This window comes from Cyanistes caeruleus, chromosome 1 (assembly GCF_971803275.1).
Source record: "Cyanistes caeruleus chromosome 1, bCyaCae1.hap1.1, whole genome shotgun sequence".
NCBI classification, from domain to species: domain Eukaryota; kingdom Metazoa; phylum Chordata; class Aves; order Passeriformes; family Paridae; genus Cyanistes; species Cyanistes caeruleus.
The window spans coordinates 118,319,370-118,345,164 of NC_141701.1; the positions used below are offsets into that span (position 1 = coordinate 118,319,370).

The window sequence follows — 25,795 nt, forward strand, 5'->3', positions numbered from 1 at the left end:
TTTTATGTAATATGATCTGCCTTTCTTAACTGATACATATTCATACACATTTTTAACTTCAGAATCTTTTTCCTGAGTAGCTGTGAATGGTTAGAAGTCTCCATCATGTATATAATATACAACTGATGTCTGGTTTTCCTGTCTCTATTCCTTGTAGGTTTCATCTTGCTGTTTCTTTATTCAGTTACTATCTTCTGATGTTAGTGCAGTTCTTACCAGCTGTCCTTTATTCTTAAAATCCTCAACAATTTCATTGCTTCACTACCCACCTGTCTTTCTACAGTTTCAGGAATTTGTTGAATAGTGTGGCTGCCAGAACCAGATTCAACCAGAGCATTTGATGCTCTCCAACAGAGAAACCTGTATTTCTTCCTACTCTATGGAAAGGCCTTTCCTCTTGCTCTGTGGCAGTTTAGCTTCTTCTCCATCCTGTGGTGAGAGACCTTATCTAATATCTTTCAGAAATTCAACAATCAAGTGGAGTTTCCCATGGGCTAACTGGTTTAGTTAATGAACTCAAATATATTCATGAGGTATCAGCGTCTTTTCCTCCCTATTCTCTATGAAATTATTCAGATTATCATAATATTCCTTAAACATAACTTCATTGCATCTACCACTAAAGCCTTTTGCATACTTCTTCAAGCCACAAAACTGATATTTTTTGGAAGATATTTTGAATGCACTCTGCATGGCTTCTTGAGGAGAAGCAATGATTCTCTTTGTGTCTTGGCTAGGGTGTTATTCTGTACTTCATCAGGGTCTTTCTTAGGTATTTTTCAGAGTGTCTCCAGGAAAACTGCTTTTAGATTTAACTTGTAAGAGTACTGCTACTAGAAATCCTTATCACTGTTGTATTTTGGGATGTTGCTGTATGAAACAGAAATATATGCCCAAAGAGCTGTATTATTTTGAAAGTATAAGTCTGCATCAAGCAGATTCAGGTCTAATTGATTTTAAACCAAATAAAGGTTCTTTGGCTAATTTCGTTTTTCAAACAAGAAGTGAAAGATCCATTGGTAAAATATTGGATGGCTGTCTCAGAATGATGAGGCAAAATTAACTAGGAGCGAAATTTAGCCATGGTGAACAAGGTCAGAAGAGCAGATATCTTCTTTTCTTTTTGATACAGCTTTTACAGCAAAGAGACAGTGACAATCTGTAAGCTATTTATAGCGGAAAAATTGTCTTGGTTTGTTTTCATAACACACCTGCTCCTTTTCCCTATGAAATGGTTTTTAGATCTCTGTGCAGTCCCAACACTTGAGTCCAGTAAAATATCCAGGTTTCATGTGCCTGGGGGAGCGGTATGAGAGCTAAGGGACACCTAAAAGAATTACAGCAGGTTAGTATAAAACTGAGGAATTCCTCAGACAAGGTTTGGCACTGGGGAGGATTATGTCATTTACCCAGGGGTTGATTTAGCTTTAGCACTTCTCATTGTTTCCATTTGCTGCAATCTTCAGAGACGGGACTAATTCTCAAGGTTTTCCGAGAAAATGGATCTAAACACGTAGAACAAACCTACACTTAAGATCTTTCCTTCTTCAAGTCTGCAGCTAAGCCTTGTGAGCTCATGTTTGTGCGCATCATGTTCAACAAAAATATGTGAGCTTTCTCCAGGCTTTCTGAGCCATTTAGGATGAATAACCATAGCTATTCTTGGAAGAAACCTCATGGCCAGTGTAGACCTTTAAACACCCATCAGTGGGCGAGATTGTCTGAATGTTGTCAATGGGATTCTGTGTAGGCAAGGGGGGCTGCCACACTGAGCCCATTGTGGGACCCAGGCCTTCCCCCTCCTGCAGGATCACATCTATTTGAGGACCAGGCCCTTAACACAGTCCAGTTCACAGGAGGTAATGAATAACCTCTCATCCTGCTCTTTAAGGCCCCTTTAGAATAAGCTTTTTTGAAGTTTCAATGTAATGTCTGGGGGCGGGGGTGGGGTTGGATTATCCATAATCAGTTGCCTGAGTTTTATTTTTATCAAGTGTTAAGAGGAGCAGGGCAAGGAATGCTATGAACCTAAATCTGGATCTTTCATCAGGCTGATCCACACAAGTGTGAGGGGGAAGGTACAAATCTGGGCTGTCTCCATGATGTTCAGTGAACACCATGCTCTAATATGCCTTGGAGGGAAGAGAAAGGCTTCCTATTTTAAGTCCATCCCATTGCACTCACAAGTTGCTGTATTTCAAACTCTCATACAAGAACAGCCAATGCTGTCTGAAGATACACAGATAAACTGCAGTCACAAATAACAACAATATTTAAAAAATAAAATCTTGCTCTTTGTGAGTGATGGAGAGACACTGAATCTTTAATTTCCTCCCTAAAAGGCTATAAATCCCTCGAATGAGGGTTTCTTTACACAAAAAACACAGCACAAAGAAATTACAAGGGAAAAAAAGGGGAGTAAAATGCAGGCCAATTACGCTCTAGCTCTGGAGTGTTGCTGCCAAGGCTATTTATTTTCACAGACAGTGTTAATTTTGTATGCACACACACAGCTTAGCTTGCAGATACCACAGTGAATTTCAATTTTGGAGGGCCTGGTTCTTGTTACCCTTAAATTCACCTCCTAATTCACTGGATATGAGGATGATTTTGACCAGAGATCTCCAGGTTATTTTATTACATCTGATTCTTAGGTGTACACATCACCATCTAAAAAGCTTTGCAGGTGATCCTAACAAAATTCTTCATGAACAGCCAAATAGGCCAAATGGAGTTAAAGTCTTTCCTCTGGGTAGGACATAGGCAAAACAACATCACTGATTTAAGGTGTCTGGTGAAGATGAAGCCTCAAAGGCAGGCCACTGAGGTGATGGTGACAAAAGCGTCAGTGTCTGGAGCCTTCTCACCAGGTGACTCCATATCCCTACTTTTCAGATAACTACAGAAAAAAAAAACCCTAAATAATGCCATGCATGACCTAAGTGAATCATTCTGTAGAGCATGTTCTGAAACTTTCTCCCTCAGTGGAAAATTGTTTTCTGCACTTTTGGTGCCACAACTGAAACGGACTTTAGCAGTTTGCATCTGGCATTGGGCTCTTTGGCCACAGCAGCTGTTAATTGTGAATTGGCAAGGCATAATGCTGACAGTCCATGAGTGGAGGTACAATACATGAAGCTTTACTGCGAGGACTGCAAGGGTTTGTTCAGTATTCAGTCTTCCTTGAAAGGCATTCTTATATATGCAGGATTGTTCATAATTCTTTCCCCCCTTTTTGTAAGGCATTCTTTCTTGTTATGAAGATGTCCAGTCATCTGTGATTTAATGATATTTGTGATGTGAGAATGACAAAAGCAGATCCATGTATTTTTCAACTGAGTTTCTGTTTGAGTTTGACTGCCTAAGTGAAAAATTTAAACACTGTTAAAAACTGTTAAATTTGGAGGGAGGACAGCTAAACACCTGTTAGAGCTCAACTTTGTAAATAAGGTTAATCTGCATAAATCACTGCATTGGATCTTATGTTAATTAAAGCTTTTGTGCTTTCAGTACACTAATTGAAGTGTTGAATGTCTCATTCTCCAACCTCCTTTGCAGGGGGAACTGCAGGTGCTGAGCATTTTTGAAAAGTAGGCCAGCATGGTGCACTCAGAACCAGAAGCCTCTTTGAAATGCCTGCTTCTATTTAGTAAACAACGCTTTTATTTTAATAATGGTCTCTTAATAAATTTATCCTTTGGCTTTCCCTAAAAACTCAGCAAGGCAAATAAAAGATTCTTATGAATTGAACCCCTACTGAGGGACAGTAAGGTAAGGAATAATATAGGCATCTCCTAAAGTGTCATAAAAATGTAATTGTGCCCTTTGTGATAAATGAATTTACATTCTTCAGCAGTCTCCAAAATGTCAGTTGCACATGACATGTGTGTGCTTGGAAAGGTGTGGCTTCTTTTCACAGGAACCACACAAATGCTTGGGACACCAAATAAAGTTTTTGGTTTTCACTTTCTACAAGTGTGACACTGTTTCAGTTTTGGAAATCAAATTTCACAACACGTGACTTTCATGAATGGAGTTCACTAGCATTGAGGTAATTCTAAAAAGGAGGTATTTGTTTGTCAGTGCTCTTTGAAATGTAGAAAATTTCATTAATCCTTTGACAGCAGTCATAGGCAGGAACTGTGAGAGGGTTTGGATGGACCCTCTGTTGGATGGGATATGTTACCATTTGAAGCTATTTTTAGTTGAATCCCATTGTTACTCTTCAGAAATAATAAGTGATACAATTATAATTTTGCTGAACATTAGGATCGACGTGGTCTATATCCTTTCAGAAAGCACAGTGAAATACTTCATATCCACACATCCTATATACATTTCATATATTCAAAAGTTTCTCTTCAGATGCACAACACTCTTACAGTACTAAGTTTCTACAGAGTTTCTATGTCGTTTTATAGCCATACCATTGGGATGATAAGTGTCTTGTCTTGAGATTCCTTGGGCATTTCTTATAGTGAAATTGCAGCCAATCTCTTAATCCTGAAATGAAGGTGAGATCCGGTCAGCAACTGGTCAAGCTTTGTCTGAATTATCTCAATTATTAGAGCCTAGTCAAACGTGAAAGATGTTTCTGAATTTCTGTTCCCTGTCTTGCCTTTGAAGTTTCCTGATCAAATACTTCCTCAGACATCAAGCCTCTGTGCTGAACATTTGTTTATAAGACTGCATTGCTCTGAAAGCAGTGTAAATAAAGGCTCAAAAGGTCATGTTATGTTTCAGTAATATTTATCTAACTTTCTCTTGATGAAAAGCAAATAAATCGTTTGTGTTATTTATATAAATGAGGTTAAATAAAGTGTGGTTCAGTGAAAACTGAGGACGTCTCTAGTATAGTCTCTGTGATGCCATATCTAACTTCCCTAAACACTAAGTTAACTACAAATAAAATTGTGGAAACCCATTAGGTCTCACTTTTCATTCTCTCCTAATAGAAGCCTGTTGTAGTTTTTTTATTTCTTTTATCTTACTTTTATTTTTTAAGTGTGATGGGGAATTTGTTTTGAAATTCCCATCTCCTTTGCTTGCCAAATTAAAGAAAATCAAGTCCCTTTTCAACAGCTAGAAAGATACATAACAAATTGACCATAAGGAGCGGAGGTATCATGCAATATACTTCGCTGACATAAAAGGTATGAGGTGACCTCACAGCCACCCTGAAGTCAGTGACAGTGCTGCAGTAGACACCACGAGAGCCAAGCTGTCTCTCTTCTGTGATTTTATCTAGTGATCTCCATGTGAGTAGATGAACTATAACCCATATGGCAGCAGCAGCGAATTGCTGCCTCCTTAACTGTACAAAGAAGAGAAAAATACAATCTTTTTAATCTACCCTGTGCATCTTCAAGTGTTGGCTTCTGTAAATCATTGGTATCCAGATACCAATCCCAGAAAGTTTGGGCACCCAGCTGAGCTGAATCCACATGCAGCTCTGGGTAGTAAAGTAGGGATAAAGTGCTGAGAAGAGAGGGAGCAATGGTGGCACGTGTGTAAAAGGAAGAAAGCCATTTACATCATGGTAAATATACAGCAAAATAAACAAGCAGTGGTTTTTTTAGTAAATAAATTATGGCTCTCCACACAAGTGAGAAAAAAGTTATTCATCACCTATGGTGGTGAGAACCCTGTTCTTACCAAGTGGTGAGTATGTGGATAGGAGCAGAGTGTTTGAGGTTGCTAAACCATGGATTCCCAACACTGTATGCATTTAGTTTTCTTGGCTTTTGGGTCAGTGAAAGATGACAGGAACACTGAAAAGCTCCTCATCAATGCTATTCCTGCCAGACTAGAAAGCAAGAAGATAGGAGCCCTTCACAGAATGGCTGAGAAATATATGTGCTTTTCGTACAAACAGGATTCAAGACTAAATCTCGGCTAAGCCTTTATTGAAAATCATACTGGCATTCAGGAGTGCTTGAGTCTTGTGAGGGAAAACCTCTTGTGAGGTTTGTAAAAACAGTTCCCAGGTTTCCAGTCACTGGGGTGTGAGTAGTGTATATTTCTGCTGTGGCAGTTTTCATCAAGCACATCTAAATTTTAAATTTATTTTGCATGTCTATTTTGCTACATTTTAATGGATCCTATAGTACCTTTTGACCTATAAAGAAGGTAATACTTGATTTCCAGAAGTTTATGATAGAATCCAGTTTCTAAAGAATTGTAAAATAACTGAGCAAAAATTCCAGTGGTTATTGCAAAAAGAAAACAAACAGCTCTGCCATTTCTGACAGTTATTGAAAGTGGGCAGGGATCCCTCTTAACTGGAAGAAAGGTGAAAACTTTTTTTTATTTCTTAGGTTTTTTTCAAATTACTTCTCAGTCTTCACCTGTATTAAACTTTTTTCCACGGGGGAGAGAGAGGCTGGCCACTCAAGAAAAAAAAAGTAATAGAAGAGAGTCTCAATATAAGGTGGGGCAAATTAATTTTTTGAGCATTCCTTAGCATCCAAATTCCACTATTGCCCTGAAAGGTTTTTGAAATATTCATTGTTCTTTAGATTACAATTATTTCTAGCATGTGGCTAGGGGAGTACTGGAGTCCAAAAGCCAAAGTGGATGCAGTTTGGATCCTCAGCTTGCCTAAGATGCTCCTCTTTCCCCTAAAAAGCCCTAAAGTCTGTGGTTGTTAGGGTACTATCTGTGGGTCCTTCTTCCCTTGTTATTCATGGCAGCACTTCCAAGCTCAAGCAGCTCCTGTCCCTCTTTGGATTTTGTGTAGCTGGCACAACAGATGGCTCAGGAATATATGTGCTTTGAGGGCTCTCACATTCCAGCTCCCCCTTTCGAAATACAAACTCTCATCTAATATCCATAATCCTTCATGTCAACTGTTTCACATTAGAAAGAGATATAATTCTGGTCTGCTAAACAAAATTTCCTAAGGGCAGACCTGCTAATGATTAGCGGACGTAGTAATGCCCAATAAAAGCAACTTGCAGTGCTGAAGTAGATATTACCACACCCAATAACCAATTTCATTGTTTGTTGATTTGTAGAATTCAATTGTGAAAAGTTTTAAGAAGACTAATGATGTAAGTCTTGCATTCACCTTATGAATACTTCAATAAGTTACTCAGATTTTATTAGCAGTAACCCAACACACACCGTATTTCATCTGAGAATTTGAAAGCACTTTATAAACAAGTCTCAGAACACCAAGATTCTTCTACACTGTGTCTTTAGTATACTGTTTATTTCTTCTCAGATCATTCAGATGAACAGACAAGGTTAATGGTGTAAGATATAACAGAAGCTGAGCAGAGCCATTGTTTCCTTCCTTCCTTGCACCAGCACAAACATTTCTAGGAGTGTACATGAACTACTCTGCAGCAGGATGCTGAAATGTCCACAGCTCAGGAAGTAAGACACAAACCAGATGGGGAAACTCACTGGGACGTGAGGTGTAGCATCACCATCAGGAATGGCACCACGTGGCAGAGTCAGCTAAAAAGAGTGCCACTGGAAGGTAGGAATTACCAACATGGTCTGCAATGGCCAGAGAACCCTCACTGCGCTTCCAGTTTTGAACCTGTGGCTTTCTCTTTGTTTCTTGGGTTTGGTTTTTTGTTTGTTTGTGGGAGTTGTTTGGTTTGGTTTCATGCTGTGTTGTTGTCAGAGGTTTTTTAAGCTTTCAAAAGAGAACAAGCTTTTACAAAGGCCTACCTGAAAATCATAATATTTCATCCAATGTTGCTCTGATGGGATTTCTGTAAATATTTGGGCAACAATCATTAGTTTTAAAATAGTGGATTTGCCAGAGCTCTGTTGGCATTCAGATTTCAAGATAAATTTGTAGGCAGTTTTACCTGAAATAAGGGAATTACTCAACTTTTTGCCAAACTTTATCATAAAAAAAAATAAATCTTGGTGCAGCAGCTTTTTTCGAATCATTTCAGGCATCCCTGTGACAATAAATATAAATGTCACAAACTCATCTCCTAAGTTTGGATAGGATATAACTTACCTCATCTTTAAAGAATAACATTGGCACTCTTGCTCCCACTATCGCTGTCTCTTTGGAGACCAATATTCAAATGCAAAGAGTTAGTTCTTTCTGCCATACAACTTTATAATGAAAGATCTAAGTTCCAAGGGTGAAATGCATACCAAATTTTATTGAACCTGGAAAGAAAGGTTTTCTCATTGAGAATGCCCAGAATCAGTTTCACTTGGGCAAAATAATTACCTGCAGTTGTCACAGGTGAAAAGTGTTAGCCAAGGAAGCACATATGCCAGTCTATTAATTTGCTGAGAGACTAGGTAGAGTACTTTGAACTATATTTCTCTGCCTAGTGGAGAAAGAAACTGAGTATGTCCCTTGACTGATTCTCAAAACCGTATAATTAATGACTCCAGAGAGAGTGAGAAAGTTACAAAATTTTTGAAAGGGTATTCTGAGTTCTGAAATGACATATTTAACATCAAGTAATCAGCAGATGAGATTCCCCAGCCCATTTAAATATTCAATACTTTATGCATGATGATATCAATCATTCTTAAAAAGCACAAGCTCCTTAAAAATCTCCTATGTTTCTCCTTATCACCAATTTTTACAGTAAGTATGCAGCACAATTTACTGCCTTGGTCTGTGCATGGAATTTCTATTGGCAAGAGCGAGAACTGTGTGTGCTCCCAGTCACAGGTACAGTTTGGCCTTTGGGCAGCTCTCCTTCAAATGAGCCCATAGGGAACAGTACCACACTGGGCAGCCAAAGGACTCCTAATTTCCACCATTTTGTACAACTGAGCACTCTGTTTGCTACCTTCCAAAAGCAGCAAAGCTCTAGCTGAAATGTAGTTCCTAGACTAAAATCAAAATGGTGAGGGAGCTTTTAAAGCACTACACCGATAGATTTTGTTTAAGGTTATTTTTATTTTCTTTGCAAGGCAATCAGTTTAATTAATCTTGAGTTTCTCCAGGATAATATTTTCAGAATTGTTGTTCTGTTATAAGCTCATACACAGTGTTATTCTGTACAGTTCTGATGTCAACTCTGTTTACTTTGGGTAAGTGCTGCTAGGGATGCTTATTTTGGAGTCACTATTTCACTAAATGCTCAACTGTAGAAAAGCTCAGTGAGGTTTTTTTCCACAGACCAGAAGCTGAATGACTGTTGTCAGTTAGAACATACTGTTTTCACAAGGAAACTTAGATGAAGACAATACTCCTGAATTTATCTTTAAGCCTTTGAGCATATTTTATGTCCCTGGCTTTTCTCTGGGTTTCCCACCTGCAGTTAATTCCAAATGAATCGTCATCTTGACAGTAACATAGAAGGGCACTATGGCATCATTTTTGTGCATCTTTTGCTCATGTATGTCTGCTCTAGTGTCACTACAATGTAACATGAGCTTCCCATCAAATATATAATCAGATGAATATCAAACCTATGCAGGAATAAATTGCACTAGTGTGTAGGAATACTAATGCCTAAGCAGTGGTAACCAGTGCCATTTTAGACACCCTGCCTGCCCTTCACCTCCCTTTCTGGAGTCTGCAGATGTGCTGTGCCACATTTGCCAGCCTCAAACAGATGTCTTGGAGCTACAGGGCATCAAAAGCTATTTTGCATCTATTGCATTAAGTGCCTGTGTTTTGGTGCTCAGGTCATTCTTTACATGCCCTGAGTCCTGGTTAAATGCCTTGGCCTGAACACTTTTTTTTTTTTTTCTTTTGAAGATGAGCATTCTCCTACTATTACAACTAGAAAAGAATTTAATTTTTCATTTTGGAAGGTATTGCACGGGAGGCAAATTCTGCTGAGTGCTTCTCAATAGCATAATTAAAGACATAACAAGAACATGAAAATTACATGTCTGCAAAACAAATTGAAATTTTCTCTTCTCCCACTCTTTTGAAAGGATATGTGGGGTGAAACATGAAAATTCTCAACAATCCCTTTTTGTGAGATTGCAAACATTTTAAGTGGTTATCACACCAGGTATTTTCTTCACCACACATGGCTTTGACACTCTTTTAAACACAAACATACCCTCGATTACTTGCATGGTGTAATGCTGTAAGCACCAGGGTGCAGCGATGGTGGGTAGGCTCTCTTCTTTTTCTTCCTAAACACAGGAATTCTCTAATGTTTGAAGTACACAGGAAGGATCTGTGCAGGATGGTCCCATTCTCCCACTCCTCTGCTGCCTTTCTTTCCTTTCAGTTAATTCAGTAAAGCCTCATTAGTGTCGGAAGGTAGAAGATGAAGTCATGCAAACCAACACACCTTAAATCACTGGGCAACAAAGGAACCCTGTTGATCTCCCCAGACTTTTCCACCCAGGAATGAAAACCCACATGAGGCATACCAAATGCTGCTGCTTGTAACAGAAGTGGCAATTCCTCTTCTTGGGCCAAATGCTACTCTTAGATGCATACATAAGACCCTGCTGAGGAAAATGGAAGACAAATGGAGCATCAACTAGCAGAATTTGGCCCAGAAATACCAGAATTCCAAGACCTGTTAATTGACTGCAATGGTGGCACTGAGGTTAATAATCACACTAAAAAGTGATGTCCCCTACCATAATATATTTACTGTGAAAATCTTCCCCGCGGCACAGGCAGAAGCCTCTCCTATATTTCTCCTATTCCCATCTCAAGCAAATTTAGGTGACATGTCCAATGTGCAACACATATTCACAAAAAAAAATAAAAAAATCAGTTTGGATGTCTCTGACAGCAATAATGTACTCTCAATAAAATGAGACAAGCAACACATTTTCTTGCTGAAACCTATTAGAAGCTGGGAGAGATGTGAAGAGCCAGATTCCCAGCTGCACTGAGACATTTTGTGTTGCTAGAACAATGGGACCAAAAGGAGATGGATCTTCCCACAGAGCAGTTTATTCCATTGTTGGGAAATCTGTAGCCCCAGTGGCTCCTGCAGCTGGTGGCAGGCAGAACACTGAAGACAGGAGATGACAGGACTAGTATTGCTGTTCTCTGTCCTTGCAGGCTATAGACAAACAGCTGGTTTAGCTTAAAGCAACACCAAGCCTTTTTTTAACTGCTCATTACTTAGATCAAATTAGAAGTAGGAAGCAGCAGCCAGCTCCATTGTCATCCTTCTACCTTGTATCTGCAACTGGCAGCTGTAGGGTACTGCTAAAAATGCTGAGAGAGTTGCTGCTTATCCCCATCAGAGATTCAGGAGGCTGTGCCGTGCCTGCTGCTGTCTTGACAGGCAGCTTCCTATAAACAGGCACTCCCTCTCTCTCTGATGTAAAAGTTAACTCCGCTCCTAAAAAACCCTAATTGCACATGTCCCTTCAAAGTCCTGGGGGCAAATAAACCCCCTGTGTGCTCCTCTGAAATGGCTGCTGTGTGGTGAAGTGAAATGGGTGTCTCCAAACCCCCAGTCCATCAGTGGAACTGTGTGAGGCTTTGTGCCTCACATGTGGACAAGGAGGTCTCTGCTCACTTCTCCCTCAATGATAGGACAAGCATTCTCTCTCTCTTCTTTATCCAGCCCATTCCTTTCATGAAACTGTTTGGAGCTTTGTGACTGCTGCCCATCTGCTTTTTTGAAATTGTCTGATGGTTTCAACTTTACTAGGAGGGAGATAAAGATGTACACTCACTGCCCTGCATGCAGCACATTGCATTGCTTCATTAAGAAACGAGATTTAACATAAAACCAAGAAAGGTAGCTAATTTGGTTATGTTCTTAATGCTGGATTTACATTATTGTGACACCACTGATGCCACTCGTCCATAGAGATATGACAACTCCCAAGGTTTACTGCTTTTTTGAACCCCTGTAACCAATTACATCAGGACAAGGCACGTCTAAATTGCTATCAGTAGAAAAGCAGCATTTTAAAATCCCTTTGTGGGGTATGTATCACTTCAGATGGGTCTGAGTAACCATGAATCAAGCTTTGAACCTCTTACCACATGTTAGGAGTCCATCTAAATCTTCTCATCCTCTCAGTGAAGAACAATATCTTTCACCTGAAGAGACACTATTAAGTGGCAAAATGGATTAAAAGGAAAACGGGGGGGAAACAGAATAATAATAAAAAACCCTTCAATCACTTAACTCACAGATGCAACTAATTGATTTGAGGGTTGGCAGGGGAGTGCCATGTCAGCTAGTTTGATGTAGTAATTAATGCAATCATCCCTCTTTGTTATTATTTTAATAAGGTAAACACCCTGTTAAAATAAACTGAAACAGTTGTCTCTGGCCCAGAACTTGCAGTTGTGGTGAGTAGCGTAATAACCCCACAATGTAAAACTTGGACAGGAAAGAACAAATTACATTAATCCCCAAAGGTTCTTACAGCAGACTTTTGAAGTTTTAACTTTAGAGTGGAAAAGGAGATCTGAAACTTGGGGAGTGTTCACCCTGTGGCTCCTGAGAGAAAGCAGCGTGTCTGCTTGAGCACCCTGAGTCCAGCTAAAAGGGGCTGGAGATAAACTCAGTTTCTGCAAACACTCACATGTGGGCTTATCTGCACTACCACAAATGGTCCCATGATACTAAAAGTTCAACACAGGCATAAAAATCAGCACTTTCACAGGTACCTTCTGTACTGTTTTGGAGTATCAGTATGAAGAGAGTTTCAGTTTTGGTTTTAACCTAATGACTGTTTTTTAGAAGTAGTTTCCAGGGAAACCCACTCTCAGTAGCATGATTCAAAGAGCTGCTTTATTTGTTTGGGTTTCCCGCTTCAGGTTTTCATTCCAAACAACAGAATTAAGAAGCTGTGCTGTATTATTAAGGATGACTTTAATAAAAAGGAGTTGCTGAAACACAGCAAAATGAGAAAAAAAAATCCTGGTAACAACATTTTTCTTTCCTATTAATTTTACAATGATTTAACTGTAAGATGAGTGCAACCCAGAATTTTATTCATATATTTGACATTTTGCTTAGTTCCTAAACCCCCTTGTTTTAGTGGTTTTACCTAAAAGGCATAAGCTCTCCTTTGGACTGAAATCTTTGCACATGGCCTGAAAAGTTTCATATACCTTCGTACAAAATCTATCTGGCTTCTTTGAGAAGTCCCATGTGACCAAAAGATTTGGGTTTCTTTTCAGCTCCTGCTCTTCCCAACAATGCCTCAAGCCTTAATCACCTAAATGATAATTTACCAGATTCCCATAAGATACAGGTCCAAAGACAAATTAAATCACTGGAAATGCATGAGAAATTTTTGTGATGAATAATGTAGTTTCCAAGATGGCAAGTGCAGGGCATGTTGTACCAGGGTAGATTTACAATGCAAATGGGTTACAAGGGGTTATGGCCTCCTTATTCATGTCAGCCAGCATAATGTGCTCAGGGTGTTACGGGCAAAATGGGCTCCATTTGTGAAATTTTTACTTTATTACTTATTGCCAATTAACATAAATCTCTGATTACTAATTGGAGAGTACTGAGAAAAGTTGGGTGGGAGAGTTGATCTGCAGGAGGGTAAGAAGGTTCTGCAGGGGGATTTGGATTGATGGCCCAAGGCCAATAGTCTGAGGTTCAATGCAAAATGCTGGGTCCTGCATTTGGGTCACAAAAATCCCAGGCAGCACTACATGGCTGGGGCAGAGTGTCTGGAAAGCTGCCCAGAGGAAAAGGTGCTGGTCGACAGCAGCTGAACATGAGCCAGACAGAAGGTCAATGGCATCTCGGCCTGTATCAGAAACAGTGTGGCCAGCAGGACCACAGGGCACTGACTGTACCTCTGTTCAAGGCCACACCTTGAATCCTGTGCTCAGTTGTGGGCCCCTCACTACAAGAAAGACATGGAAGTGTTGGAGAGTGTCCAGAGAAGGGCATTGGAGTGGTGAATGCTTTGGAGCACAGTTTTTATGAGGAGTGCCTGAGCACGCTGGAGTTGTTTAGGCTGGAGAAAAGGAGGGCCAGGGAGAACTTTATTGTTGTCTACAACTACCTGAAAGAAGATTGTCATGAGATGCAGGTTGGTCTCTTCTCCCAAGTAATAAGTGACAGTTGCACCAGGGGAAGTTTAGATTGGCTATTAGGAAAATTTCTTCATGGAAAGAGCAGCCAAATTCTGGAACAGGCTGCCTAGGGAACCACCACTAAAATACCTGGAGGTATTTAAAAGAACTGTGGATGTGGCAGTTTGGGACCTGGTTTAGTGGTCACACAGCAGTGCTGGGTTAATGGTTGGACTTAATGATCTTGAAGGTCTTTTCCAACCTTAACGAATCTGTGATTCATGCCCTCCTTCTTCACTAGTCATTGCCTGCTATCAAACCCCTGTTATTTATCCTCAGTGCACAGGGTCCCTCTGCAGGTTGTGCTGTCCCCTCCATAGAGACCTCACCCAGGGCTGTTCATTCAAGTTCTTCCAGGGTTAGTATTTTTACAGGAAAAGCTTCAGAAAGCTTAAGACTGTCCTTGCTATGTTGGATAGAGAGAAGTATTATTCACAGCATATGGCTGTGTGTGCTCCTTAATAAGCTCCAGAGCTTTACTCCAACAGAGTGTTTTCTTGTCAAATTTTAAATTTGTCATTTCTAAAATGGTTGAAGCCAAGAACAGAAATAGTCTGCATAGTCCGCAGAGAAAGCAGTTGAGATACGTATGTCATAGAATCGTAGAATGCTTAGGGTTGGAAGGGACCTTAAAGTCAAAGTTATATATAAAGAGTAAGGATGCTACTTAAAATAACTTTTAATTCCGTTGCTTTCACTCCTTAGCTGAAAGTCCTCATTCACATTCCTACAGTCACAGCCTCATATTTGGTTTCTTGCTGAAAACGGTCAGCTCTGAAACAGGAAAATTAAGAAATCACCAGAGCAATGCCCGTTCCTTTCTCTTCGGGCACATTTGCAGGCAGAGTGAGAAACCAGCCCCTTGAACCTCAGTGCGCTGCGCCAGACGAAGGAGCAGCTGTGAGAAACAAGAGCCATGCCGTGGGTCAGGGCAGCATTTCCCCGCTGTTGCTCCCCTGGTGTTTGGTGGCTCTCCCACCAAAGTGAGGAACGTTTCCCCGTTCCGGCAAAAAGCGCATTGCTCCGTCTCTTTCTCCCATGAAACCCAGTGACCACGCAGCCACGGCGCTGGCCGACCCGGGGAGGAAACAATTCCAGACCTTTTGGTAGCAGCTTTTACCTTTGCTGGGGTTTGATCAAGTAGTTGTCGGCCGGGTCAGTTCACGGGGCACTCTGCCCCGTAGCCACCCTGAAAAGGAAAAACGGAGGAAGGAAAAGCAGCAGCAGCAGCGGTGCTGACAGCGGCCCGCGCCCCGGGGCCGATCCGGGGGCCGATCCGGCCGGGCTGAGCGGGAAGCAGCGCGGCGGCCGCCTGAGCTTCCCGGCCGCGCCACAGGAGGGCACGGCCGCACCGGGAACGCGCCGACACAACCTGAACGAAATGAGCCGTGCCGAGCCGAGCCGAGCCGGGCTCCATGAGCTGTGTGTCCCGGGGCGCCCAGCCTCCCTCGCCCCGCCGCGCCGGGGCTGCCCGCGGCCGGTCCCGGGCAGCGCGGGTTCGGGCCCCGGGCATGCCCCGTCTGTGCAGGGCCCGTGCGGCGGGGCCGGGCAAACGCACCTGCCCGAGATGGTGCACAACTTGGGGCCTCTCCGGGTTCACCCTCGGCCACCGGCCCGTCTGGAGCGTGTGGGAGCGGGGCTGGTGCCCGCCGGGCTGGGATGGCGGCAGGTGAGGGCGTGAGAGAGAGGGGCCGTGCACACCCACCGCCGGCCCCGGGGCTTGGGGCTGCGGTGTCGGCAGTGTCCGTGCGGGAACTGGGAGATTTGTGGAAGGCCGAGAAGCATCTCGGCCCATCTCGGCTGTCCCAAAAGTGTGCAGAAACAGGGCGCCTGACAGCAGAGCTGACTTTCCTCGGTTGGGGAAGGCAAGCAGAGAGGCATTTTCCTCTCCAAGGCCCCTGCATTTGGCCGGCTGTAGGCCACGGCTCCGTGCACATGCGGCGAACCCTGCGGAGCGCGGCCGGCCGGGCCCTCGGCGCGGCTTTGCAGGACGAGCGCCTTGCATGCTCCCCTCCCATCATTACAGGTGAGGCTGAGGCAGAAGGGGGCCCTTTGAAAACACGGGGGCTGAATTTTATAGTGGGCTGAATGGGCATCGGAGAGCAAATGTACCTCTAAGGAAGGAACGCCGAGAGGACCCTCTGCCAACCATAATAATCTGTGTGACTAATAGGGAACACCGAGAACTGTTCCATTATATCATGAGACATTACATCGTGCTTAAAAAAATAGTCTTTGATGACATGCAAAGGATTGGCAAGTGCATTTCAGAGAATCCTCCTTCATTTCTTCAAGGATTTCAACCCATGTTCATTATGTTATGCATAATTTAACTTTCTCAGCACTTAGATTGAACTTGCTGCTATGGGTTTTACATGTTCGTCATTTAAATTTGGGGGAACAGAAGGTGTATGAATTTATTTTTAAAATTACTCATTTATAGTTCCTTGGAGGAATTAGAAACTGGAACTTCACAATAATTTTGCCATGTATTTCTAGACCTCGCCCAACATGCTGCAGTTTTGCAAAATGCCAGATATTAGCAAAACTGTTTGCATTTAGTCTCACAAAGCCTACAGAGTAATATTTCCATATAAAGTATTACGATATCAGCTCTCATTTTTTGGGCAATTTTAATATCGCGGGTGTCAATCAGGAAGGAGATTGTTGCCTTTATTACAATGAATATAGTGCAAAACAAAGAACTTTTCAGAAAATTAATATGCTCTGGGGAAATTCAATAAACCTTTGTGAGAAGAAAACGGGTCTTATATATAAATATATAAAAGCTGGCTGTGTATTGTGCAAAACTTGCTTAGTGCTAAAGGAGTAAATGTATTATAAATCAATGGTGGGTCCCATAGCACATTATAGCATATTTTATTGGGTTTTTACCTTATGGTAAGGTCTTTTATTAAGAGTATATAAGAGCACACGCTGCTGAATACCTTGTTTTTCACAGTGCTCTATACATAATGGAGGTTTTTTTTTTTTTACTTGTTTCGTTAAGCATTCCTGTAATTAATGCATTTAATGGGAATCCAGCAGTAACAAATATAAAATTTATTGTGGTTTTAAAAAAACTGCTTCTGTTACTACATTTTCCATTGCAAATGGAAATGACCAAATTCCTCAAAATATTTCTGCACTCACCCCAGAAATCTCCTGCTAAAACAGGTGATGTTTTCAACTGTGTAATGGGAAAGAAATGCCACATAAATAATCCCTGTGAAGGATTCAGTATAAATCCAAAAAGTGTCTTTAAAATAATCCTCAAACCTCTCAGTCTCAAGCTTGATAAGAAGACGTCTGTATTAGCACTGGAGCTTGCTGGGTGAGTTATTAGGTGTTGAAAGACACCGTCTAAGAAGTCTGACCCATCAGAATTTGAATGTAAAAGGCAAGTGACAACTTCATGAATACATGAAAAGCCTTAGAGCCCGGTCCCAAAGCCCTCTTTCCCTGCCTGAAAAGCCCGTTTATCTTCGGATGAATAAGAGTTACAGAATTGGAACCTAAGGAAAAAATCGTTGGTATCCGTGGCCAAGGGAATGTCTCCCTCCCACCCATTTGATTAGAACCATGTGCAAGTTTGGCTAACGAGACTGTAGGGCTTTCCCCTCGCCTCTGTTGATGATTGTGGCATTTTATTTGAATGCTGGTATGGTTTCCCATTCCTGTTCTTTGCAAGCTTTTGGTCTGGGCAAATAAAAAAGGGGATGTCAGAACTGGAGAATCTTTTTACGACGTATAAAAATCTTCCCATCTAATCCAAGAGGAAATCGTAATGTGAAGAACATCGGTGTTTTAATGGCCTCCTAATGAGGATGAGCTTGGCCAGAGCTTTGAAGAAGACAAATGGAAAGCAAAACAACTCATTTCTCCTTGAGGGCAAGGATTACAGTTCTTAGGGAGGACTGCATGGATATGCCTTCGGCAGGTAAAGCTTTGCCTGCCCGCAGTCTCCTGGCAGGGCCCTGATGTACGGGCTGTTGGCAAGAGCAGGAAAGGGGGGGCAGGAAAGTGGGGGGCGTGCTCACACTTTCTGGTTTCTCTGTCAGTCTATTCCTCTCTGTGTACTGCTGGGAAAAATGAAGACAATTATATTTACCTAAATCCCTGGGTAATTAAAGCACTAAATTAAAGCCTGAGAAGCACTTGAAACTTTCAGATGAAAGAGCCCATAGACAGACAGCCCACTTGTAACCTCACATGTCTGGGGTTCTCCCTAAGGTATGGGAATGCACAGCAAACACTCTGTATAGCCGCAGATAGGTGATCACATCTAATTTAAAAACCCTCATTACTCCCTCCTGACAGGTTTGGATGTTTGCCTGCCTAGTTCCAAGGCCTGTGTCGATCCATTTAAAATTAATATTTTTCATTCCTCTCTCTGCCGTGTGCATTTAAAAGCTGTCCTTGGCTTTCCCTCCCAGCTGCTGGCTCCGATTAACCCAGCAGCAGTGATGGAGCTGTGCTTTGCAGCTCTGATGGGTTCCTACTGCTCTCATACCGTATTAGAAGTAGAGTTTTCCTGGAAAAGGGCCTGCCTTGCTCCTGACTTCTTCTATGGCTTCAGCAAGCCAAAGGGTCTTAGTTTCCAACTGGGAAAAACAGGCCTTTCTCATCCCGTCCCAGAAACAAGCTGTGAGTGCCAGGGGTGTGGATGTTGTGCTTCCTTCTGTGGCCGCTGTCCCTTGATGGGACTCAGCCCTGCACGCTCCCCTTTCTCAGCGTGGGCTTGCAAGGAAAGCAGAAATGTTTTTGTGAGCAGATCAAGATGGTACTTCTTTTTGTTGCTACTAAAAAGGATCTTTGTACAATTCTCCTGGAGTGACATGAGGCATAACATGACAGAGGAAATTGCTCTCATGGAGATATGCATGAAGGTCTTTCTAATCAATTAAAAACGTGAGTTCTGCTCTGGAAATCCACTTAAAAAGAATTTAAAAGCATATTGTAATTAGTAGCTTGGGTTTCCCTGTCTCTGCAGAGTGAAGATTGCTGACTTTTTAAGGCAGAGCACGGGTCATGTTTTAAAGCTATTTTCGGCTTCATGGGCTTTGGAGGGGAAGGACAATTCTTGGTAAAGCCTTAGCAATGGGTCAGGATAGAAACCTCACAGGAACAACAGGGTAGAACCACTGCCACTAATGGCACAAGATGCAGACACCATCTCACCTGAGTTTCTGTCTGGTGCCCTGGGCACAGCCTGGAAGTACAGCTTCACCGTGCTGCAACTCACAAACATTTTGGCCATTTTTCTGTTCTCTGCTCACTCCCTGCCCGCTGTCCTTCCTGCCCTTGCCAGGCTCTGCACACAGTGAGCTGCATGGTTTGCCAGACCAGTTTAGCTACACTGGCAACATGATATTTTTCCACTGCATTTTTCCCAAGATTTAGTCCATCAGATTGGCTTGAGGCACAGTCAATGGCAGGGCATTGGTTTAGCTCAGCTTTTACTGTGTAGTGTCAGGAGTCATCTGCAGTGCCAGTGCCAAGTGTGTCAGTACAGTGGGAGCCCTACAAACCTCACTGCCAGCATGGCCAGGATGCTAACACATGATATTTCTGTGGAATTGTGGGCCTGTGGGTGTTCCCCCAAGACCTTCACCTCATCCCACACAGTACTGCCACAAAGAGGTAGCAGAAACACCTTCACAAAGGGCTGATAGTGCCTCAGCTGTTCTGGGGAATGAGTTTAGGATTGCAGGAATTAGACACCCAAAGGGGTGTCAGTCAGTGCAGGTTGCATTTACTCCATCTAAATGGTAAAATTTTGCCTCTAAAGGCAGCCACCATCGCAAAAAGACACTGGTAGCAAAACTACCACTTCTTCATCCTTCCCATCCCACTTGTGAAAACTGCCTTTCATTCTGACTTCTTCATCCTCCCCATCCCATTTGTGAAAACTGCCTTTCATTCTGACAATTTAATGTATAGATCAAAGTACAGGGAGTAGCCACAGCAAAATGCCAACAACAAAAAACCCAAGTCAAAACAACAGCTGATGTTGTGATACCCTACACAACCCAGCGTAACCGGAGTCCACAGCCATGTCCCACTGTGGACAGTTCCTTTTTTCTATCCATGGCTATGTGTTGTCTTTGTAGCACAGCTTCTTGAAGCTAAGAAAAACTTCTACTAAGCTGGAATTGGCTCAACCATCATATAACATGGAATGAAAATGATTAGTGGAACAAAAGGGAAAGTGCAAGGAGGATATAGAGTCCTTCCATACAAAGCCTCCTGTCTTCCTATGGGATCCATTATAATCCAGAGGGCCCCAAATTTAAACTAATCAGTTTCTGCCTTTATTTATTTTTTCTCGACTCAATTTCCTACATGAACTGGCCAGTTATGTCAAATATTTTTCTTTCTTTTAAGCTGACTTGCTGTCAGCTGAATGCAGTGCCCTGTGGAAACACCTGCTGACCTGCTGTATACACACATACACAGACACACATCTCTGCTGTCTGCATCTATATATCTATATTGTCTATGGTATCTATAGAATCTATGTCTGCCTGTCTATACCTGTATGTCTCTTTTTCTTGCTTTTAGAGGAGGACCCACAGGTTGCAAATTCCTCATCTGCAAAATACACCTTCGAGATTCTCTCTCTTTTGGGAAAGGCAGCTGCCTCATTGTTTCTAGTTCAGACTGCTCTGGCTTGCTCTGCTGGCAGGTCCTGGGGGAATGGGCCGATCAGGTTCACTAATGGTTGGGCTCTTGTGGTATTTGCTTACCTAACACAATCAGAACACACGTCTTAAATATTTTATCAGCTTCGCTGGGTCATTCTCATACTGTGGCATTGTATTGCTGGAGAATAGAGCAGGCTAGAAGAAAAATAGTGCTCCATAATGCTGCAAAAAGAGAGTTTTTAAGCGCATGGCAGCACTAATGCCCTTCTTAGAGCCACTAAAACAAATGTCCCCATTGCAGCACAACAGCTCAGAGGCAAAAAAAAAAAAAAAAAAAAAAAAAAAGAAAAAGTTAGGGCAATTGCAATAACAAAGCAGACCAAAGAACTGAGCAAATAGTCCCAGACCATCAGTTGTTGGCTCTAAATGGTAGTGGTGGTCCTGGTTTAATTTTGATCCCTCCTTTCTGATGCTTGGTTCATTTTCTTACTCCCTAGAATAAAGTTCTCAATAATTTTTTGTGATGTATCTCGTGCCTATTCCCTGTGGGTAAGCTCATAAATGCCTGTAAGTAAAGTAAAGAAAGTGGGTGTAACAGGTTAATTCTAGGGGTGGTCCCAGAGCTGGAGTCTCCTGTACTGGGCTCTCACTATTCTGGAGAAAAAAACATCCAATGCCTGTCTGCCATTACACAGTGACTCCAGGTGGGCAGGGAAAGCTGAGACGTAAGTCTGTCCTGCAAGCCTTTGCTAGAGCTGTGGGTAGAAAGTGTTGCTAATGAGGGGACCTAACCAACCACTTCATTTCTGAGCCTGTCCCCAAGGGTTGCATGTGGGGAGATTCTCCAAAAGGAGGTCAGACATGCTTTGTCTCTTTCATGCTGTGAGTCAGTGTGATAGGGAAGAGCTTTGCATCCTTGTATGTCCAGTGTTCCCTCTATCCAAGTATTTTAAAACTTTTTTCAACAAAAAAGCACTCGTGTCTACCATGTTTTTCCATCTTCCCACTGAAGGGTTTCTCTAGCACCAGTTCAATTCCAGTTTCTCAGCTCTTGTGTCTGTTTACATCATGGGGCTTCACCACTCTCCCCTAGCTCCACAAGCCTTTTCTGGGGAGGCGCGCGCTTTCTCCAAATTGCTGTTGTTGCTCTGTTATTTTGCCTTGATTTTTGCCAATGTCCCTGGTGTGCCAATGTCCTATGGTGTCCTCTGTGCTTGCTTTATCATCCCTACTCAAAGTGTGTGCTACGTTGCCATTAGTTTTGAATGCCCTCATAGAAAGTAGGCTGCAGCCTGGGTTCAGGAAAAAGCTGGGACATGTTGAGGAGCTAAGTGGGTCCAGCCAAAGCAAAAGGCTGGTGTGGCAGAGGGAAGGAGTGTCCCTGTGACACTGCTCTGACCAGTATAAGCTAGGGCAACCTTCTTGCTGATGCAGAGCATTCTCAACTTAGTCTAGTTCTGACTGCATCCCTGCAAAGGAGAAGGAAAAGAGTGTGTGCTCACACTGATTCATTTTCTTGCTAATAATAACTTTGTTATGATGTCCAGAACAGCCTGGAGAGAGCAATAGTAACAGTGGACTGCTTGGAAGAGGAACAAATGCTAGGATCAGGTTTGGGAAACCATGAATCAGCTGTAAAAGGCAGTGTTACCTCAGCCTGAATACATCTTGCTTAGCTCATACTGTCAGGTGTAAATATAACTGTGTGGACAATAAAGCTATCCTGTGATACGTCTTCAATATGCACCTATTTTTACAGATATGATGATCCTGTTTCAGTATTTGGCCCCAGAGCAAAGCCCTGCTGTATAAATACATGTTAAGCAGTGGCATGTCATCCCTGCTTTAAAAGCAATGCAGGAGTATGTGACCTCAGAAAAGTATCCAGCTAATGCCATGCCTTGATGTTTGGGGAAAACGTCCCCTTAAAGAGGGAGCCACGTGCACCCACTGCCCCATCTTCCAGCTTTTACAAGGGGAGGATGGGAACAGGGGCATGGCTCTGCCTTTTTCCTACCCATTTTAGGAGGGTGAATGCTCTTGGCCAGATTTAGCCTTTTAAAAACCAGGGGGGAGAGCAGCAGAAGCTGTGCCTGTGCCAGGGCCCCCAAGGGAGCAGCACGGTCACACTGCATGGGGCCGATATCCTGCAGTGTGACACCAGCACAGAGCGCTTGCAGGCAGGCTGATCCTTGTCACTGAGGCTACCCCACTTGGGTCAGGCCCTCGCTCTGGGACTGCCAGCAAGACATCAAGTTGCATTAATCTACAGCTAATCTAATTCCCACTGGAGAGATGGGTTCGTCCCGACTAACTTTAGATTACAGTTTACGCATTATTGTGCCAAGGTCTGTATTGGACCAATTTATAGTGAGAAATGAGGTTGGCAAGATAACAGGGGCATCACAATTAGAGCTAATTAACCCAGCAGGAAATCCATTTCCAGGCAGCTTTTGGCAAGAGGAGAGGTTGGCGGGATAACAAGCATGGAGTGTATTTTGATACAAGCACACTCCAGCTGCAAGGAAAAGTAAAGTAACGGCTTGTCTCATCCTTACGCGGAGGCCTCATGTCAGGCTCCACCACGTAAGTCTTTTCATTTGAAGCTTTGCAGCCTCCCTGCTTGGAAGAAGTTCAGAGATCTTGTTCTTACCAAGTCACCTCATCTGCTGGAGGACAGTGGTGAGCCACAGGGCCTGCACAGTGCCTCGCTCCTGCCACCAGACAGGAGTGTGCCCTGCACCTTGGTCCTCCTCCAGTTTGGAGGGACATGAGGGGTTGTAGGTCATAACAGAAATCAGTAGCTTGGTTTAATTGAGGGAGTTATATGCAGGTAAAATGTCTGGAGTATAGATACAGACAAACTATTGGAATTATTTGTATTTGAGTGCTTTATTATATTGGAATTGCAGTGATATTATTAACATTTGTACAAATGCACAAAAATCCTTTCTCTTCTAGCTAGAAAGAGATGTAAAAATCTGACCTAGTTGAACAGTCTCAATGAACTCATTGTCCATTTGTAACAATAATGGGTTCACAATGCAACAAAAAGCTTAACATAAAATTAAACATATTAAATGCTGCAGCAAGTATTTACATTTATGTACCAAAAAAAAAAGTATCTCCTTCCAGTAAGGAAGGTGGTTGCTTTACAGAATAAAACAAACAGACATACAAACACAAAACCTTTGCATACAATACAAACAACCTCAAGCCCAAAACTTACTGTGACAGCACCTTTTTTTAATATAATATATATATATATATTTATATATAAACTTCGATAGTTTAGGCTTACTCCAAGCAGTGCTAAAAGTTCCTTAAAACCAGGACAATGGCAACAGTCCAAAGAAGCAATGTTCACTGAGTACTACCCAGTGTTTGAGGAGAGCTGCTACAGAGAGAGGGATACAGAGCTCACGGCCATGGGCTGGGAAACACTTGGGTCCCAATGCTAAAGTCCTTGGCAAAACTCTCAGTGGCAATTGTTCTTAACTCAGAAGAGCGAATACACCTTTCTTGCAAAGTAGTTTGTCTTGTGGAAGCATGCTAAAGGTGATCTGTGTCAGGTAACTCCTTGCAGTCTCAGCTCTGTGTGGTGGGGAAAATATTTCTCTGAAATTTCTTAGATTCCAGCAAGGAAAACATTTCACTTGAAATACCCAATCAATCCTCCCTCCCACCTCCCTTGCCCCAGGACACTGCTGCAGTTTCTGCAAAGACAGAAGGAGCTTTCAGTCTTCATTCAGAAGGCTGTCACACAGATTTTTAGTTAAGAAAGATATTTGGGTCTAAGACCCTTACAGCATCAGATGGCAGGCTCTGACCATGGGGTTTGTGAACAGTTCCACCAGGTGAAACTCAGCAATACCAACATTTAACTTGCATAAATGTAGAACTGGAGATCCTGAATCCCAGGTATTACACATTGATCTAAATATAACGAGTTGCACTTATTGATTCCTGTCCAAGGAGAGCCTGGAAAGGATCAGATTTCCACTTAGAGGATCAATCTTGTCTCTGAGTGTGTGTGAACACTGACATTTTTGGCCTCGTGCAGTTTAGGATTTGCTATAAAGTAATTTTGAAAGCTATGGAAAACCAATAATGGTGAGCAATTTAGCTCTTAAGTGTAAAGCCACTGATAAAACTGAGAGATAAATGTAAGCTCTAGGAAAAAAGTAAAAAAGTTATGGATGTAAACAGTCTCTTTTCTCTATGCAGTAAGGTGATGGTTTCAGATGTTGAAAAATTGAACTTTTTTTTTTTTGGTGTTCAAATCACTTGAGATTTTATTGCTTTTATTTGTCCTTAGAAGCTTTTTGTCTCTTCTTTTTTTTTTTTGTTTTTTTTTGTTTTTAAAGGTGCTGTCCCTAGTCAAGTTATAAGGCAACATATTTTATTGATTCAGAACTCTAATACATAGTATGGCCACTGTTACCACTGCAGCTTTGCAGCTACTGTGAGTTGGACAACAGTCAAAGTGCATCACAATGCACAACAGAGCCAGTCTCCTGACCTTACGATATACAGGACACTTTGGTTCTTGGGATGAGAGATTATAAATGTAGCTTAGATGCCGCCTCACATCACACACATTGCATAATAAAACATTTATATGCTGTCATGAAGAGGGTGTAAAGTCTAAGTCACACTGCAGACTGGCTGGTCTCAGCTTCTCCGCTCGGGCAGGTGTGAGAGACAAGTTGTGGATATGCCACCAGTGAAAGCATATAAATGTATCTGGTGCAAAACTTTTACAAGAGTATTTATAAATGATTCAACAAGGGAGAGCAAGAAAGAGAGCAAGAGCTAAAGTGCAATTTTAAAAGAATATAAATAATTGAAATGTAGAAATAAGATACTAATTAGTTGTAACTGGTTTTGTTTTATAGGCACAGTTTAGGTTTTATGTCTACAGATCAATTTTTTTTCTCTTCTTCCCCCTCCAGTAATTTTCTCTGATGTATAATGGAGCTTCAATGGTCTAAATCTAAGGAACACTGCTTAGTAAGAGGACTGAAGAGGCAATGATAAGGCAGTATAGTGCAACTCACTATGTGATACTAGACAAAAAATGAGGATGGGGTTAGATCATCTGTGGTGATGTATAAAATCAGCCTTAAAAAAAAAAAGCAGAAAAAAAAAAAAAGAC

General features: G+C 42.1%; 2 long non-coding RNA genes across 6 annotated transcripts in view; one reads left to right on the plus strand and one right to left on the minus strand.

Moving 5' to 3' along the window:
• LOC111923429 (uncharacterized) lies at window positions 1-15,497 on the minus strand. 5 transcript variants are annotated; one of them, XR_015276983.1, is made up of 7 exons: window positions 15,111-15,478; window positions 11,921-11,991; window positions 10,014-10,180; window positions 7,985-8,142; window positions 5,354-5,478; window positions 4,428-4,503; window positions 1-3,361 (listed from the first exon to the last, which is right to left on the minus strand). It is a non-coding gene; the product is annotated as an uncharacterized LOC111923429 (long non-coding RNA). The 5 variants fall into 5 exon arrangements; XR_015276986.1 differs by lacking the exon at window positions 7,985-8,142 and having other exon boundaries at window positions 11,921-11,980; window positions 15,111-15,430; XR_015277002.1 differs by lacking the exon at window positions 7,985-8,142 and having other exon boundaries at window positions 15,111-15,296.
• Window positions 15,434-25,795, plus strand: part of LOC147655852 (uncharacterized) — a 23,183-nt gene continuing 12,821 nt past the window's right edge. Inside the window, exon 1 of the long non-coding RNA XR_015277003.1 lies at window positions 15,434-15,659. This is a non-coding gene — a long non-coding RNA (uncharacterized LOC147655852). The remainder of the gene's footprint in view (window positions 15,660-25,795) is intronic.